This window comes from Meles meles, chromosome 2, assembly GCF_922984935.1.
Source record: "Meles meles chromosome 2, mMelMel3.1 paternal haplotype, whole genome shotgun sequence".
In the NCBI taxonomy this organism is placed as follows: Eukaryota; Metazoa; Chordata; class Mammalia; order Carnivora; family Mustelidae; genus Meles; species Meles meles.
In genome coordinates this window covers 68,687,012-68,704,971 of record NC_060067.1, presented here as the reverse complement: position 1 = coordinate 68,704,971, position 17,960 = coordinate 68,687,012, and the positions used below count along the sequence as shown (strand labels likewise).

General features: G+C 55.2%; 1 protein-coding gene across 3 annotated transcripts in view; it reads right to left on the bottom strand.

Moving 5' to 3' along the window:
- The window catches only part of ZFYVE28 (zinc finger FYVE-type containing 28), a 108,976-nt gene that overhangs the window by 54,923 nt on the left and 36,093 nt on the right, over positions 1-17,960 (bottom strand). The gene's annotated exons all lie outside the window — the stretch shown is intronic.

The following is a 17,960-nucleotide window of genomic DNA, read 5'->3' as shown; positions in this document are numbered from 1 at the left end:
CCTCACACCTGACTGCTCATTCACACCTGCTGTGCCCTTCACACACTAGCCCACTCCCTTACACCGGCCTGCTCCCCTCACACACCAGCCCGCTCTCCTCTCCTCACATCTGCCTGCTCCCTTCACACACCTGCCCGCTCCCCTCCCACACTTGCTCACTCCCCTCACACACCAGCCCACTCCCTCCTACCTGCCTGCTCCCCTCACACACCACTGCTTCCCTTACACACTCTCCTCACGCACACCCCCCTCACACCCACCCCTTCCCTCACACAGCAGCCCATTCCCTCCACACACCCACTGGCTCCCCTCACACAGCAGCCCACTCCCCTCATGCCCGCCTGTTCCCCTCACATGCCTGCCTGCTCCCCTCACACACTGGCTTGTTCCCCTCACATACCAGCCCACTCACCTCACACCAGCCTGTTCCCTCACACACCTGCCCCACCCTTCACACACCAGCCCCCACCCTCCACACACCTGTCTGCTCCCCTTACACCCACCTGCTCCCCTCACACATTCACCTGCTCCCCTCACAGCAGCCTCCTCCTCTCACACACCGGCATATTCCCCTCACACACCAGCCTCCTCCCTCACACACCCACCTGCTACCCTCACACCTGCCTGCTCCCTTACACACCAGCCTGTTCTCTACACCCGCCTGCTCCCTCACACACCAGCCCCCTCACACCAGCTGCTCCCTCACAGGTCAGCCTGCTCTTGCTCCCTCTGGCCTCAGGCAGGCATGGCCTCTTCCCTTTGATCTGATTTCCAGGATTAGGAGAAACCCACAGTAAAAGTGATGGATCCCACGAAGGTATTTTTATAAGTAGCGTTCTTCATGACCATACAGAGAAAGACAAAGAAGGAAAGACACCAAATCACACAGGTGCCCAAATTTGCTGGAAAAAAATCACGTGCATGTACACTGCACAGGTGACCCAGGAGTTATCACACGGTTGTGTTTATAACCTAATCTTGTTAAACGTAGGATAACTTATCTTCCTAATTTTTGGTCGCCCTTTTCTTCCCACTGCAGGTGCTGCCCTTGGCCCTGGCATTCCGCCCCTCCCCTGTGCGTGGCCATCCACAGTGGCTTTTCCCGCCTCAGGGGCCTGGGTCCTCCAGGGCCTGACTCAGTCAGCTCTTGAGGCCGGCCCAGGGAGGAGCCCCCCGATGTGGCAGACAGACCCACGGAGCAGGGTGCCCAGCTGCGCTGACTGGCCCCAGAGGTGGGCAGGTAACCCAGGCAGGGACAGGGAGGACTGGTCTCGGAGGGAAGCACCTGTTCTTCCAGCACTCACCCAGCACTTGGCCAGGCATGCTGGGCTCAGGGCACAGCCTGAGATGAGACAGACCCAGATCCCCCCCCCAACAAATAGTGTGCCCCCCTCTCATGCTCTCTCTGGTCCCAGGAGCCAATGCAGCCCCTCAATGGGCTCAGCTGATTGCCCGGGTTCCCGGCACACCTAGGAGAGTAACCAGTGTCCCCTCTATGATCAACCAGGGACAGGACTGGGGTCGGGGGCTGGGCAATACTTTTTGCCTCTTTCCTGTTCCACTGACCCGGTGGAGCAGAAAGCAATGCTCAAAGACATCTCCCAGCCCTTCTCCCAAGGGTGGGGAGTCCCACGGAGGGGCAGTGGTGGTGCTGGCGGGCAGGGGGTGAGGTAACCTCAGGGCCATTGACTGGAGGCCACTGACCTTCAGATGAGGCCCTGAGGCCTTGCTCTCTGCTTCTCAGAGGCGTCCCTGGTATTAAGCTGAGTGAAATAAGTCAGCCAGGGAAAGACAAAGACCATGTGAGCTCACTCATATGTGGAATTGAAGAACAAAACAGGATCACAGGGGGAGGGAGGGAAAAACAGAATAAAAGGAAATCAGAAAAAAAAAAAAAAAAAAAAACAGAAAAAAAAAAAAGGAATTCAGAGAGAGAGACAGGCCATAATAGACTCTCAACTATAGGAAACAAACTGAGGGCTGCTGGAGGGGCAGGGGTGGGGGGATGGGGTAATTGGGTGACAGGCAGTAAGGAGGGCACATGATGTGATGAGCATGGGTGTGCAATTGATGAATCACTAAATTCCACCCCGAAACTTGAAGGAGGAGGAGGAGGAGGAGAACAGAGGCCCCAGAATGGTGACCTGGCTCCCCCAGGGGCTGCCAGCTTCCCTCCAGGCCGCGCTGGGTACCACGAGCATTGTCCCAGGGAAATAGGGAAATGACTCAAATAGCACCTTATTACCAGATACACAGGGGCCATCCCTCCTTGGAGAGGGGCTGTGGCAAGGGGCTGAGGCCACCGCTGGCCAGTGACATAGGCCGGACTCTGTTGGCAGTAAGCCTGGGCCCGACACCCTGCTCGGGACCCCAGTCGCCACAGCCCACTGGCTTCGTTCTGGCCCCACACCCAGCAGCTCCCCTCACAGCAGTGGGGGTGGGAGGGCGGGGAGAGCAGGGGCAAAGCGGGGACACCTCCCATGACGCTGGCCTGGGGCCCTCCCGGGCAACACACACCAGGGCCGGGGTATAAAAGCCCTCTCCGTACCTGCTTCTGTGGCATCCAGTCCACCACTGCTTGCCGACGAGACACTGGCTGGCCCAGCACCCAGGCCGGGACTAACTGAGGGCACTGAAAAAGGACACCGCCAGGAAGCAAGTCTCTGCTCTGAGAAAGAGGGCAAGATGCAGGGGCCGGGACCAAAACTGCCCAGGCAATAACTCTGAATCAGCCTTTGCCCTGGTGGCAAAAACCTCACCATGTATAAGCAGACCTCAAGTTCAAATACGCACACCAAATAAGCAGGCCTCAAGTCCAAATACCCTCTCCACTCTAGGATGGCAAGCTTCAGCCAGCGGCAGCAGCAACCGCAGGTCCAGGAAGGCCTGATGGTGGCCAGGGGGCAGCGGGCATGGAAGACAAAGCTCTGCCCTTCACACGGCCTCACCCTGGCCATCCCTCCCCCAGGAGGCGGCTGAGCGTCAAGAGGGTCTCCCTCGTGGCTCCAGCTCATATGTGCACACACACCTTGCTCTATGTTCTGGAGAAAGTGACAAGTACCATGTGCGTCCATGGGGAACTGTGAGGCGTGTGTCCGTGCGTGTGTGTGTACGTGCATGGAAAGGTACAGGAAAAGTGAATAGCAACACCCAGCCCTGGGTGCACCCCAGAGCTGCGCAGGCAAAAGCCTCCTCACGACCACGCTTTCCCCGCCCCCAACACCTGGCAAGTATACAGAATCGGCTGCCTGGGAATTGCATTTCAGTGAATTACAGACCTTAAAACCAGACCTACGGAGGTATTGTTCCTCAGCTAAAAGAGAACTGTAAACACACACACACGTGCAACAGAGTAAGAGAACTCAGAAAAATGGTTTACAGTTAGTGCTTGTCTTTATATCACTGAAACTAGAAACATCTATGCTACTTTGAAATTTTAGCCACACCCTGGGCTCCCGCTCCCGCCCCCTCGAATCTGGTATCGCCCACAGAAGGGTCAGCAGTCCGCCAGGCAGGGGGCTGGGTAGGGGGAGGGTTCCAGGAAATGAATGAACACAAGTTACAAAATTCCCTTTGCGTTTGGGGACATGACAGGTTGTCTTTCTCTCTGATTTTAAAATTTCAAAATTCATTTTTAAATTCATCTTAAAATTCAATTTTAAATTAAGCTTTTAAATGTCCCTAAGGAAAATGTCCACAACAAAGAGAACCCATCGGTATAAATAAGAAGAACTCACCCTATTTTGGAATAAGAATGGTAAGAGAGTAATTCTAGAACTTGGTGGGAATGTCTTTTTTGGTGCGCTGTGTCAATGTTTTCTCAATATCAATTCAGGGCGGTGAAGGTCTTCGCAGTTGCAAGGAGACAAAACTAAGCTCACGGAGGAAGCATCTGGCTTTGGAGGTCAGGTGACCACTAACAGAAAACACGTTACAACAAAGAAGTACTAAGTCAAAGTGCAAAAACTAATTCAGCGGGGTGCCTGGGGGGCTCAGGTGGTGAAGCATCTGCCTTCAGCTCAGGTCACGATCTGAGGTCCTGGGATCAAGCCCCTTATCGGGCTCCCCGCTCCCTCTCTCTCTGCCTGCTGCTCCCTTTGCTTGTGCGCGCTCTCTGTCAAATAAAGAAATAAAAAAATCTTTAAAAAATTTCAGAACTAATTTTATAAAATTGATGAAATGATTTATTCATTCAAAAACCTGCTCTGCGGTGTGGCAGGGGACACAGGCCACAGGAGAGATCCGCCCTGTTTCATGTGCCCTGCTGAGCCACCCCATGATGCTGGAGCACATCCCAGCAGATTCCAGGCTGGCTGGCTGGGTTAGAGTAGAACACATGAGCTGGGAGCTTCCCCTGAGGGGTGGGAGCCCCCAGTCCCCTGCAGAGCACCCACATGGAGACACTGAAGCTCCTGAGGAAAAGGAATGGCCAAGATCATCCTCTGGACAGGATGGAGCCCAAAGTCACTCACACTAAGGACCCTCAGGCAGCCTTATGGGAAAGAGGAGAGAGGGGTAAGTGTGGTGCGGGCTCCCATCCCATTCATGCGCTTTGCTTCCCAAGTAAGAGGTGAACACTGCAGAGGCAGGGCCTTATAGGGACGCCCCCTGTTCACTCCAGAGCAGCAGTCCCCCAGCCTCAGCCACGCTGCACAATGGGGAGGAGAAGAGGAGGAGGCAGATGGCCAGACAGGTGGGCAGGACAGATGGCAGGACAGGCAGCCTGGCCAGACCAGAAGGGACCAGCCCCCCACACCCCCTAGTGTAAGCCCAGTGATGGAGCACAGCCCAGCTATGGTGTGGGGAGTCCCAGGCCCTGCCTACTACCCTCCACCGTCCCCAGCAGCTGTCCCAGGATGTGAGCTGGTCTCCGAACACTGGTTCCTAAGACAGACCACCCCATGTGCCCCGACCATCCCAACACTCAGCAGAAGAGAGCCTTCCAGACCTTAGCGGACCCCAGTAGGCTCTGACTGGACTGAGCCCAGGTTGCTCAAAGTGAGGGTCGTGGGCCTTGGGCCAGCGCAGCCCTGATTCTCTCTTTGGCCAGCTTTCCAGTAAAGCCTTGGACTCCCCATTGGAACCCACAGATCCAAAGATGCTTCAGAGAAACCAGACAAAAGCCCCAGGGGCAGCACGCTAAATCCGACCGCTCCTCCCCAGTGGTCCCCCACACACACTCGGCCAGCTGACCTGCAGGACCCAGGCACACTGGACTGTTAAGGAAACCCACTGACCGCAGTCACCAGGTCCAAAACCCCACCCTGCCTCCAAACATGGACCCCGGTTCCCTGCCAGTCCTCACCCTCTGGCTCCACCAAGGTCTGGCTGGCTGGCAGCCATGACCCATGCCCCCAAAGTTGGCCCTGCCTCCATCGCAGTATACCCCAAGGAAGGCCAGGCCCCAGACATTGCCATCCTTCTGCAGCTCTGGTGCCCCAAACAGGTAGGCGTTCCTGCTGTCAAATGGCAGTGGCCCTGCCCTCTGGCACCCCCATGCCAGGTGGCCAGTTACTCCTGTGCCTATCCCCACTCGCCTGCTGGCTGTCTCCCGGGGGGTGGGGAGGTGCAGCCAGCCCACCCAGTCACCAGGAGGGACCATCAGGGGCTTTGACCTGGCCCCACCCTCTCAGCCCCCCACCAAGGGCAACAACTCCTGCTGCTGGCCCCTCCCACTCCACTCCCTCTCAGGACTCAGGACCCTGCGCTCCCTGTGGCCGTCAGGCTCAGGTGCAGAGCTGAGCCCTGGGCACATCACCTCACCACCCCTGTGGCCCCCTGCCACAGGAACCCCCCAGGGGGCCAGCTGCTTCTGCAGGGACTTGAGGAGGCTGGCAAGGCTCCAGAGGTTTTAGGTCCTGGTGGGCAGAGCTCGGTGCAGAGGAATCACAGAGGAAACCATGGAGAGTTCATGTACATCACCTTATTTCCATAACCCAACAGCCCTAAGAGCAAGTGAGGGCTGTTCCCCAATCTGCACAGGGGAGAATTTAGGCTTGAAGAGGTATACAGGTCCACCCAGGACCACGTATCCAAGAGACAGCCCACCTCTCTCCCTGCCTCCCTGACAAAGAATGGCCTTTTCCCATAACTCAGTTTCCCTACTGGTTCCTGCTGGGTGTTAAGGGCATGAGTCGCACAGAGCTGCCATCTGGGCATCCACCGTGTGGCCCTGATAGAAAGTTGGTGGGTCCCACTGGGGTCAAGTCGGTGGCTCAGGGTCCAGGCTCCGTGCCCACAGTGGGCCCACCTGCACAGACACCACATGACAACTCTGAATGCCCAGGGAGCTTCCATTCACGCCAAGAGGCTGGCCCCATCCCAGGCTGCAGCCCGAAAATTACTGCCGGATCCCGGGAACCACCCTACCCAGGGCCAGCCCCACAAGCACCTGCAGCCTGACCCAAGCCACAGATGGCATGTCCCCAGTGATGTGGGGACCAGCCAGGCCACCATGAACTGTGCTGTCTCGAGGGCAAGCACTTTACAGAAGAATAAGGCCAAATGCTTGCCCAGGAAGGACTGATGACTCACATCAATAAATAGTTTATGGTATAATAACAGAGACAGGCCGTTCTGATAATGGTTTGGAGAAAACAAGGGCCCCCAGTGGCATGGAGAGGAGTGTGTGCCTGAGAGATGGCGAGATGAACCAGCTGGGCACAGAATTTAGAAGCGATGTGCTGGGCTCAGGTCCAGGGTGGGCTGCAGGTTCAAAGGGAGCTCACTCACTCACTGGACGATAACCCTGGGCACCTGTGTCTCAGTTTGTCATTTACAAAATGGGCTTAAAGCACACAGAGTACCTGGCCAGTGCCTGGGGCACAGCAGACACTCAGGGAGGAGTCATCAGGCAACATCACTATCAGGAAAGCAACGGAGTGGAAGCTGTCCAGGGTGATTTAAAAAATAAGGCATGCAATGACATCACTCCTGACAGCACCGTCCTGAGAGCAGCCTGAGCTTTCCACTGGACAGCGCCTTCCAGAAACAGCTGACCACACACCACCTCCAGCCAACAGAGCCCGGTGGGGAACCTCAACAACCCAGGAGGCAGCAAGAACCCACAGCGAGAGCGGGAGACACCCCATCCCCATACCTGGTCCCCGGATTTCCTCCTGATGGGGGGGTGGGGGGTGGGACACAGGTCCCAAACAGGCACACTTGGGGTTGCTCTGGGGTGGGCCTCCTGCCTGATGCCCCTGCCTTTCTCTTTCCGAGCCCTCCCTTGACATGGGGGGGGCAGTGCACGGGGGTTGGAGGGGGGCATATTGGGGATTGGGGTGCAGGGCACTGGGACAAGGGGCAGGGTTGCAGTACACTGGGGCGGGGCACCAGGCACTAGGATGCGAAGCACAGGGACAAGGGGCAGGGCATGGAGGCTGGGGAGCAGAGACACAGAGGGCGTGTGGGATGGGCACTAGGGGCGAGGGAGCAGGGTGCAGGTGTACAGGTGAGCCCGGGAGGGCAGGCTGTGGGCGACTTCGGGGAAGGAGGAAGGCGCAGAGCCTGGCAGTGGGAAGCGTCACCTGGGAGAGTGCAGTGAGTGAAGCCTCAGTCCTCACAGAGGCCCTCAGGGAGGTCAGGAAGAGTCCGGTCTCGGTCTCGGAGCAAGCTGAGCAGCGGGAGGAGTGCAGGGGGGCATGGATTCCGGCGGCCTCTCACCGTGTCTCACGGAAAGAACCAGCCGCAGGTGCAGGTGCACCTAGCCTTCCCGCTCAGGCAGGCGTCTGGGCAAGGTGGCCACCCACCGGAGAAACGCAGCCTGGCCTCTCCGGCCAGCTCTAGGCCCTCCCAGCTCCAGGTCCCTCCCCAACCCCTGAGCCTTCAGAGACCCAGAAGAAGGGGTATGCCCCACCAGCCCCTTCTCCCCACTCTGGCTCAAAGAAGGTAAAGTGGGGCTAGATAGGTGGGGTTCCTGATGGGCCCAGGGGAGGACCTGCCCAAGCCACTCCAACTGGGGGCCTGGGCTGGCAGGTGGGTCAGCGAGCTTGGAGAATCACCCAATACAAGAGGACCTCTATTGAGCCAGCTGCGGAATGAAGTCTGGATGGACACGGTGGGGGTCCCCCTCTGCAGGAGGGGTGCAGGAGAGGGCAGGAACTTCCTCTGGCAGTGGCTGCCCAGCACCCAGACGCGGTCTCTCACTCAGGAAACGAAGCTGGGTGGATACAACAGCCCAGCTTCACAGTGACCTCCAAGAGGTCTCTAGAGCCACACCCCAGCACAACCACCTGAAAGGAGGGTCCCCAGGCTGAATGTGGACACCTACAACGGAGCATTCCACATCCTCTTAAAGGGATTGTGGGGGGCAACTTGTCATGAAATCTAGGGTCTGTTATTCCAGGAAATCACAGTCATGAAATCTTTCTCACACCTGAGAGGCTCACACATCAGCTCTGAGATGGTTCTGAACTCACTGAATTCATGCTGAAGATACTTTTACCACCTTAACCAGTGTTGCCCCAAATGACCTTTTAGACCTTCTTACACAAAGTGGACAGTGGGCCTTCCTGAGGCGAACCGAGCATTCTGCCCCTTCCCACATGATTGGCTACATTAATGCCCCAAAAACTCCAGATTGCAGGAGCAGTTTAGATGCCCAATAAACCAGTTCCCTGCTATCTCCCAGCCGATAGATCAGCTTGGAGGGGCCACTCCCCCACAGCAGGCCACTCTGGAGGGCACAGAGGAACGGCTCAGGACCAAGCTCTCTGACTGCAAGGGGTCCCTGCCCCGGGGGCATGGCCACGGCCCCCACAGAACCCATAGAAGCATGCTCTAGTCCAATCTGGAGATGGACCCATGCTGCAGGGGGAGATGCTCCTGAGACACAGGCCCTCACAGTGTGGGCTGGGACACTCTCCTTCCAGGGGGAGCAGCCAGGCAAGGGACCCTGAGGCACCCAGGAGACCACCTGGGCCTGGGCTGCAGTGTTTGGTCTAGGCGCCAAACCAGACGCAGCGCCTGGAGACAATTGAGCGTACAGTAAATGGTTTTCAGAAGGAAAATGGATTCGCAAACCTCGCAATCCAGTAGCACCCACACGAATGACACACCAGGAACGCTGAATTGGGGGGTAGGGTTATGCACCGCTTGGGAGAAGCTCTTCTATAACCATGGGGGGAGGGGCATAGGCATTGGCCCAGCCGCAGAGGGAAGGGTGCCCTGCGTCCCCAGACTGACAGGCGACACCTGACAGCTATGACTTGTAACTTCAGGAGACCCGTTCTGAACTGTCAAATGCATGTTATTTTCAAAACAGACTATTAAACAGTGAACTTGCTAGGACGACAGTCACCTCTGTTCCCACACTGCTAGCAGCCATGGGACACGGTCCCAGGGGCCCCTGGGGACACCAGCTTCCTGCACCCCCACTGTGGGACAAAGTCCTGGGCTTGGCCCGCCTGGCTGACAGTGGCCCGAGAGCCAGATGAAGCAAGGGCCGGGGACAGTGGTCCTCTCAGCTTCCAGGATGGGTGGGAATCTACCCAAGGGAAACGGAAATTTAAATTGCTTGTTTATGACTCGTCCTCTCCTTCAAAAGGACTTTGAGGTGACTTACTAAATCCAAACACATGTGAACTGAGCCTGTTTGTTTAAACTGAGGAGCAATTAAAGGCAAATTAAAAATTTAAATTAAAATTTAAAATTAAAAAATTAATTTTAATTTAATTTTTAAAAATTAAAATTAAAAATTAAAATTAAAAGCAATTAAAGGCCCAAACAGGGGTCCCAAGTTTGAGACCAAGTGGATTACTGCAGGTGGGTTATGACAGCAGCTGGGCTACCCTGCTCTCTGTGTTGTCAGCCCAAGCCCCTGGCCCATGCGTGTCCCCCAGTCCTGGGCATACCAGCCTCACAGTGGATCAGGAGAGGCTGACCCACTACAAGGATCCCCACATAGGTCCTGGGAACATGCTGGTCAGAGGGAACATGGAATTCCAAGGGGTGTCCCACTGGGAGGACCCAAGAGACAGGACATCACCAGAAACCAACACCAAGGGAGGCCTCCCTGGCCAAGCAGGTGGGGTTAATGAACCCCCTGGGAAACCCCCCCAGGGCTGCCCCTCCTTGACCCAAGGACTTATAACCCAGGGGTTGCTGCCACCTTGGACCCAGACCCTCTGAACACACACCACGGAAGGTCCCGCAGGAGCTACTTGGGAATGTCTGTGGACAACCAGCTCCAATGGGGCGGAACTATAAGCCTGGCCATGCCTTTCCAAAAGAGGGTAAAAAACTGGCTTTTAGACCCAGTTTTTTTTTTTAAAGATTATTTATTGGGGTGCCTGGGTGGCTCAGGGGGTTAAAGCCTCTGCCTTCGGCTCAGGTCATGATCTCCGGGTCCTGGGATCAAGCCCCGCATCGGGCTCTCTGCTCCGCAGGGAGCCTACTTCCTCTTCTCTCTCTGCCTGCCTCTCTGCCTAGTTATGATTTCTCTGTCAAATAAATAAAATATTTTTTTTAAAAAAGAAGCAATTAATTTAAAAAACTTATTTATTTATTTAGGTCTCAAATCCTCTCTCTGCCTGCCTCTCTGTCTACTTGTAATCTGTCTGTCGAATAAATAAATAAGATCTTTAAAAAAAAATGGGGCACCTGGGTGGCTCAGTGGGTTAAAGCCTCTGCCTTCGGCTCAGGTCATGATCCCAGGGTCCTGGGATCGAGCCCCATACTGGACTCTCTACTCAGCCGGGAGCCTGCTTCCTTTCCTCTCTCTGCCTGCCTCTCTGTCTACTTGTAATCTCTGTCAAATAAATAAATCAAATCTTTTTAAAAAAAAAAAAGATTATTTATTTATTTGTCAGAGAGAGAGAGGGAGAGAGAGCACAAGCAGGCAGAGGCAGAGAGAGAAGCAGGCTCCTCGCTGAGCAAGGAGCTGGATGCAGGACTCTATCCCAGGACCCTGGTATCACAACTTGAGCCGAAGGCAGCAGCTTAACCAACTCAGCCATCCAGGTGTTCCTAGACCCAGTTTTACTGAGATAGAACTCACATCCCATGACATCCTTCCAATTAAAGTATGCAAATCAGGGATTTCAGTATATTCATGGGCTTGTGGAACCATCACCATGAGCTAATTTTAGAAGGCCTCCATTGCCCCAAAGAGAAGCTCACACCTGCCCATCACCAGTCATCCTTCCACTAGTCCCTGATCTACCGTGTTTGCGGACTGGCCCATTCTGGATGTTTCGTGCATATGAATCGTACAAGATGTGGCTGTTTGTGCCTGGCTTCTTCCCCTCAGCACGTTCTCCAGGCCCGCCCACGCTGTGGCATGTGTCAGTCCTCCCTAGGGGCGCCTAGCCAGCCACCTCAATGGTCCGTGGACACATGGACTGTTCCCACGTGGTGGCGATGGTGAATAGTGCTGCCAGGAACCGGCTTCTGTGAGGATGTGAGCATCCGTTGGTCTTGGGCACGAACCCCAGAGGGGAACTCCAGGTCATGTGGTAGTTCTGGTGATGCCGAGGAGATGCCAGGTTGCTTTCCAAAGTGGTAGCACCACGTGAGGATCCCACGGCAGCCGTGTTTGAGGTCCCGGTCTCTCTGCAGCCTCGGCAGCCCCCCAGGGGCTTCTGGGACTTTGATTCCAGCCTCCAGCCATGGCGGGAAGATTTGATCTGCGTCTCCCTGTCGAGTGAGGATGTCGAGCTCCTTTCCTGCGTTTACTGGCCCTTTGTCAGTATTCTTGTCACTGTCCTTCCTCACAGTGTCCTGTCATTCTGCATGTGAGTCAGAGGAGGGAAGGCAGTCACGCTCTCTGGCCTGACCAGATCTGCTTTCCCAGAGCTTCATAAGGCCGCAGTCTACACTGGGCCTCTGTCTGCTGGGACCAGGGTCCCTCTGCCACAGCCAAAGCCAAAGGCTGGTGTGGACCAGGCAACGCCGCACCTTCGTCACAATTGGGAACATGCTTACTGGCCATAAAGGGAGTCCTTGGGACAAGGCAATGGTGCTCCCCATCACCTGCCCCAGAACCCCAGAAATGGTTCCTATCCACATGACGTGGCCTCAAAGTCCATGGAGAACCTAAGAATGTGAGTTCTTTGGAAAAGTGTCTTTGCAGATGGCAGAAAGGTAGGATCCTGGGATGAGACCGTCCTAGATTATTGGGGTTGGGCCCTCCATCCAAGGACAAGTGTCCCTAAAAGAGAAAGTGAGCTACACACAGAGAAAAAGCCATGGGAAGCGGAGGAAGACATTGGAGCAAGGTGTCTGAGAGCCTGGGAATGCCTGGAGACCCCAGAATCCAGAAGAGACAAGGACCTGATTCTTTGTCAGAGTCTCCGGAGAACCAACCCTGTTTCCAGACTGAGGTCTCCTGAACTGAAAAAGAATAAATTTTCTTTGTTTTAAGCCACCTACTGCATGGTGTTTGGTTACAGCAGCAGGGAGGAGGGAGACCACCTGCTCCACACCCCACCCCACCTACCCAAATGCACCAGAACACAGCGGGGGTGGGGGGATCACCTCCTAGTGGCTGCGTAGAAGCACTCACTTCATTTTCCAGCTTTAGTCCGCATATCCTGTGAACTTGCCCTGAGCTCAGCTCAGTCCAGAGCCCAGGTGGAAACAACCACATTCTAGGTCCTGCAGAACGTCCTGGTTGCCCCAGGCCAGTAACAGGGCTGTCCCATGTTCTCAGCAGCTCACACTTAGACCCTGAAGGTTCTATAGGCCTCCTGGTATCTCTGAGAAGGGGCACTACCCTATATCTGGGCACCATCTTTGGACCAATCTGTCACTGCAGGAGGGGGACAGCCCTGCACCGAACTCCACTGGCCCAGAGCGGAGAACCCGCCAGAGGGACTCAGGACCAAGGTGCATGGCTCACTCAGAAGAGAGGATAGTGTCTCCATCATGCCTTCTATTCACTGTGGGCCTGTGTGGGGTGCCTTCCCCAGACACCAGCAGACAGTCCAGCCTGCCTCTGGAGGGTCCCGGGACCCCAAGTGCCAGGCTATCCCAGCAGCAGACAGGAAGAGCATCTGGACAAGACTCAGCCCACATCCACCAGGAGCCCACCTGAGAGGTGCAGGGTATTTGGGGACAGAGTAGGGGCGAAAAGGCAAACATAGCCATCCAGACCAGAATGATCAACAAACAGGGAGCGGTTTTCCCTCAGATGTGTGGACTGCTCTTCCTCAAGGGCACAAATTGGTTCCCAAGACTGCTTTGTCAAGTTCAACCACCTGGTTATAGACCCAACCAACACTGCACATGGGGTTTCAGGTTGGAGAACGAAGTCACAATCAATGCTCTCCCCCCACCATGGGCGTCTGGGTATATCTAGGGTGGTTGCGGCCATCACAATGCCACAGAACAGAGTCCAGAAAAAAACCCACACATACACAGGTAACTGATTTTCTGTCAAGGGGCCAAGGAAAACTGGACAGAGGAAGAAGAATCTTTTCAACAAATAGTGCTGGGACAATCTGACAGCCACAGGTAAAAAAAAAAAATGATCCTCAAACTTTACCTGTAAACATACACAAAAGTGAACTCAAAATAGGAAAATCTTAGTGATCTTGGCTTGGCAAAGTGTTCATAAATAGTTCACAGACAATGTGAACTGTATAAAAGAAAAAATCAATAAACTGGATTTTATCAACATTAAAAAGTTCATTCTTCAAAAGACCCTGTTAATAAAATGAAAAATCAAGCCACAAACTTGGAAGAAATATTTGTCAAACGTGTATGTTTTGAAGGACTTACATCTAGAACAAGGAAAGAACTCTTACAACGAAACAAGACCAGTACTTGATTGTAAAATGGGCAAACATTTGAACAGACACTTGACTAAAGAAGACCTACAGAGAGACAGATGAGCATGAAAAGACACTCGATGTCACAGCCATCGAGGAAATGCAAGTTCAGGCCACAGTAAGCTGCCACCTGCAGCCATCAGAACAGCTAAAGTTTGAACACTGTCGGTACCAAGTGTTGATGAGGGTGCAGAACGACTAGAACCTCCCACCCCAGTGGTGGGGTGCCCGGTGGTCCAATCTTTGGGAAACAGGTTGGCGGTTTCTTAAAAAGTTCACGAGCCACAGGAAAAGTGTCGCCCCAGCTCTCCCACGGGAGTTGAAAGCACACGTCCACACAAAGCTGTGTGAGTACACACAGCAGATTCAGCCCTAACAGTCAAGCCGCAGTCCGCTCATCCTGAGACTGGACAGACGGACAAGCAGTGGGCCACCACACAGCGGAGCTCGCCTTGGCAGCAAGAAGGATGGAGCTACAACATGAATCTCAATTTGGGTGGAACTGAAGGCAGACGAACCAGACCACACACAGTAAGTATGTATAAACCTGTGTAGCCACAGTTCCCCACCACACGCACTACACCTAAAGACAGAAGGCAGAGCCGTGGCTGCCCCGGGGGCAGAGGGGACCGGCCAGCCCCACCCTCCCGCTCTCCCATCAACCACGGGAGCCTCAGGGACAAGATCAGAGCTCAGGGAAGCCTAGGGTAAGCGGCTGCCCGGGGCCAGCCAGGGGGCACAGGGGCCAACCTGGGAGGTCCAGAGGAACACTTGGCCTGGAGGTCAGAGAGCACCTCGAGGTGCCACCCTCCATTAGGGACACCGCCAAGTACTGGCCCAGAGGAGGGTGAGCCCCCTGAGTCTGTCACAAGCCACTGGGTCAGTAGCAGGGCCCCCCACGCCTGGAATGGGCCCTGGGAGTACATCGGTTGATCCCACTTGTGACTGAAGTATACGGTGGACCCACCCTGAGGCCTGGGGCCAGACTGAGCTGGGAGGCCGGTGTAGACGCCATCTTTGAGGGCCAAAGCAGAACCGGAAAGGCCTTCACTTGAACTGCTGATGTCACTCACCCAGGAATACTGTGCTGACAGGCAGCCCCTGGGTCCCCCAGATGTGAGGAGCATTGCCAGCTCAGTGACAAGACTAAGGCTGGGGCTGCAGGGTCAGGGTTGGTGCCCCAGCGTGGCCCAGGGCTGGGCAGCCATGTGGGAACCCCGCAGAACCCCAGCTGCCAGCCCCCAGTCCCACTGCATGGGGGCATGAAGGAAGGAGAGCAGGTGGGCACCTCTGAGGCTGTCCTGTCTGTGGGAGCAACGTGGCCTTTGTGCAGGAGGACAAGGTGGGCACGTGGCCTGGGGGACATGTCCTGTCCGACCGTCACGTGTTTGTGTGACCAAGAGGAACCCTCCAGGGCATGAGCTTTCAGGCTGGGAAGAGTGGGCCTGGGAGGCTGTCTGGTTGCAGTAGTAGCTGGCAGAGGCAGGTTCTGATGTGTGGTTAGGGGGTGGTGGGTTCCATCTCACGGCCAACCCTGCCCCAAGCAAACCCCATGGGCCATACCTTCAAAGCATGATGCCCTTCCCCACACTGCACCCCCAGCCCTCTGGGGGCCAGCAGGCAAAGGCTGCCCACAGTGTCCCCCGGAAACCCTGGCCCTGCCCCTCCTGCCAGGCTGCAGCACTCCCACCTCCTCCTGTCTCTGACACGCCCCGCATGGTCATGCCTTTTGGCCATCACCCTCACTGCTCCCCCTCTGTTCCCCCAACCCTTCCAGGCTCATTCCTTTAGCCCAAACATCACCCAATGTCGTCAGCAGTCAGAGGCCTCCCAGGTGCCTTGGGCGTGTCGCATGGTATGGGAAGGGGAAGACAGGATGCCACAGGACACGTGTGTGGGCAGGCCAGCCTGGCCTGGACTCTGGAAGTTACCCAACAAGGAAGTCCGCATGACCCCAGCGGTCCCCTCCCCTCCCCGTAAAGGCAGAGAACAAACATCTCGGGGCTGTCCTGATTTGGGTGGGTTAAAGCCTCGGGTCTGATCTCGGGAGGGTTGAGGGTTGGCACCCATCTGGACCAGGGCCGCTCCTCACTCCCAAGAGCCCACCCTCCCTGAGGCTTCTCCCCAGGGCTGACCGCCTAGCAGCCTGCACCTATGTGTGGCCCACAGGCCTCTCCTGCCAGTGCCCCATGTCCATGGGCAGCAAGAGGGGGACAACAACACCAGAGCCACAGAAGACCCCTCTGACCCCAGGTCTTTAAGAGTGATAACCTGAGGAGTAAACAGCAGTGTTTTTAACGCTAAAATTAGGGTAGTGCTCAGTCCCTCTATGTGTCTGTCTTGTTCAGGGGCTCAGCCATCCACTGAAAAAGCCGCAAGGACAACTGAATGCAAGTATACAGAAAACCAGAACTGATGCAAAGATCTCTCCAAAAAAGTACATCCTCCATTACTGTTCAGAAGCCTCTGAAGACAAGGACAGACACCAGTCAGAATCTGTGCTTTTAAGTGGGTCTTAGTGTGCTCGCAGGAAAGATGCCCAGAAGACCCCTGGGACAAACCTAGAATTTAAAATACATCCACATGGACACTGCCGGCAGACACAGCGGCTACACTCCCATCTGGGCCAGCCTGGCCTTCTTTCTGTAAAGCTTGTCAGGAGCCCCATTTTCACCCCCTGCCCCCCACCCCTGCCCCGGCCGCTGGTGCTGAACACGCAGGGCACAGGCCCACTGGCCGGCCTGGCTCCAAGAGTCTGCTGACCCGAGGAGGCTTTCAGATGGGGGAGTGGATGCACGCACAGAGGCTTGAATTCTCCCATGGAAGATTCCGAGCTTCTAGAACAAAATTCTCCTGCTAAGTTTTCTTTCTCTATTGTTTAAGAAATGCAATTCCCAGTGCCTTGACATCTTGTCGACCCATAGGAAGGTGCATCTGCTATGAGGAGGGCACTGCCCTGTGCGCCCGGGGCTCCTAGCCCGTGCCCCATCCCCGTGCCCTGCTGCAGGAAGCTGAGGGCCACCCGCCTGGGGCCAGTCGAAGTGGAGATGTGCTGACAGTGTGGCCGACACGCCAACTTCACAGATGTTCATGGGAATGTCCAAGTCTCCTCGTTGGCATGTTGATTAATGATGAAATAGTAATATTTCAGATCTATTGGGTTAAGTAAAATGTATTGTTGAAATTAATCTTCCCTGTTTCTCTTCACTATGTAGCTACTTAAAATTTTTCAGCTGAGGCCTGTGCCATAGCTCCACAGGACAGCTCCACTCTGGGGCTCATCCCTTCCCTCCACTGTAGACACACAATTTCTGCAATGATCAGTAGCTAATTACACCTGTTTACACTGAAGGCACATCCATCCTCAGTGCTGTCCTTTTTATGTCCCAGCTTCCCTGCAAGCCCTCTTTCCATCTTGCCGCCGAGCATCTGTTAGGAACAGGCCTTGCTATGAGCTCAACACTGGGTGTCCGGGCAGCGGCTCTGCCTTGCCTAGCACAAGAGTCTGTCACAGGGTGAGACCCTGCACCTGGGCCACGCTTCCTCTGTCTGCGGTTGGGCGCCGTTACAGACCTCCGCCATGCTTTCCCCATCCTTTACAGATACCCTGTCTTTTCCCTGTTAACTTGTGAGATTTTTCACTTCCGTGTTTCCAAGTTTTACAGTTTTACAGACGTCACACGGGATTTCGTGTTGTTTCTCCTGCTTCGAACTCCATCTCCTTTCACCAGAGAATTCTTGTCTTTCTTCCATTTGGGGAAATTCTCAGCTGCTGTTTTCTTTTCTTTTTTTCAAATTGGTCTTTTCTGTCAGTGTTTCTCCTCCCTTCTCTTGCCCCGACTCTTAGGAGAGCTTTATCGGACCCCAGGGAACATGCAATAATCCCACACTCGGGGTACACTCTGCACATCCCCTCATCCTGCTTTCCTGGACTGACCACAGGCGGACTGTGCAACTGACCATGGGTGCGTGCCCACACCCAAGCACTCCTCGCACTCCAAGCACGTGGCAGGAGCTGCACCAGCGTCTGCAGAAGGAGCAAACCCGAGTTCCTGCAGCTGCCTCTTTGCCCCGCTCAGCTCCAGGCCCACATTCAAGCATGTGTCCAAGGCTGGCGGAAACAACTGCTTTTTTAGAGGTTCACACTCTACCCCCAGAGCTCACACAGGCCATAGATCTTGATTCTTT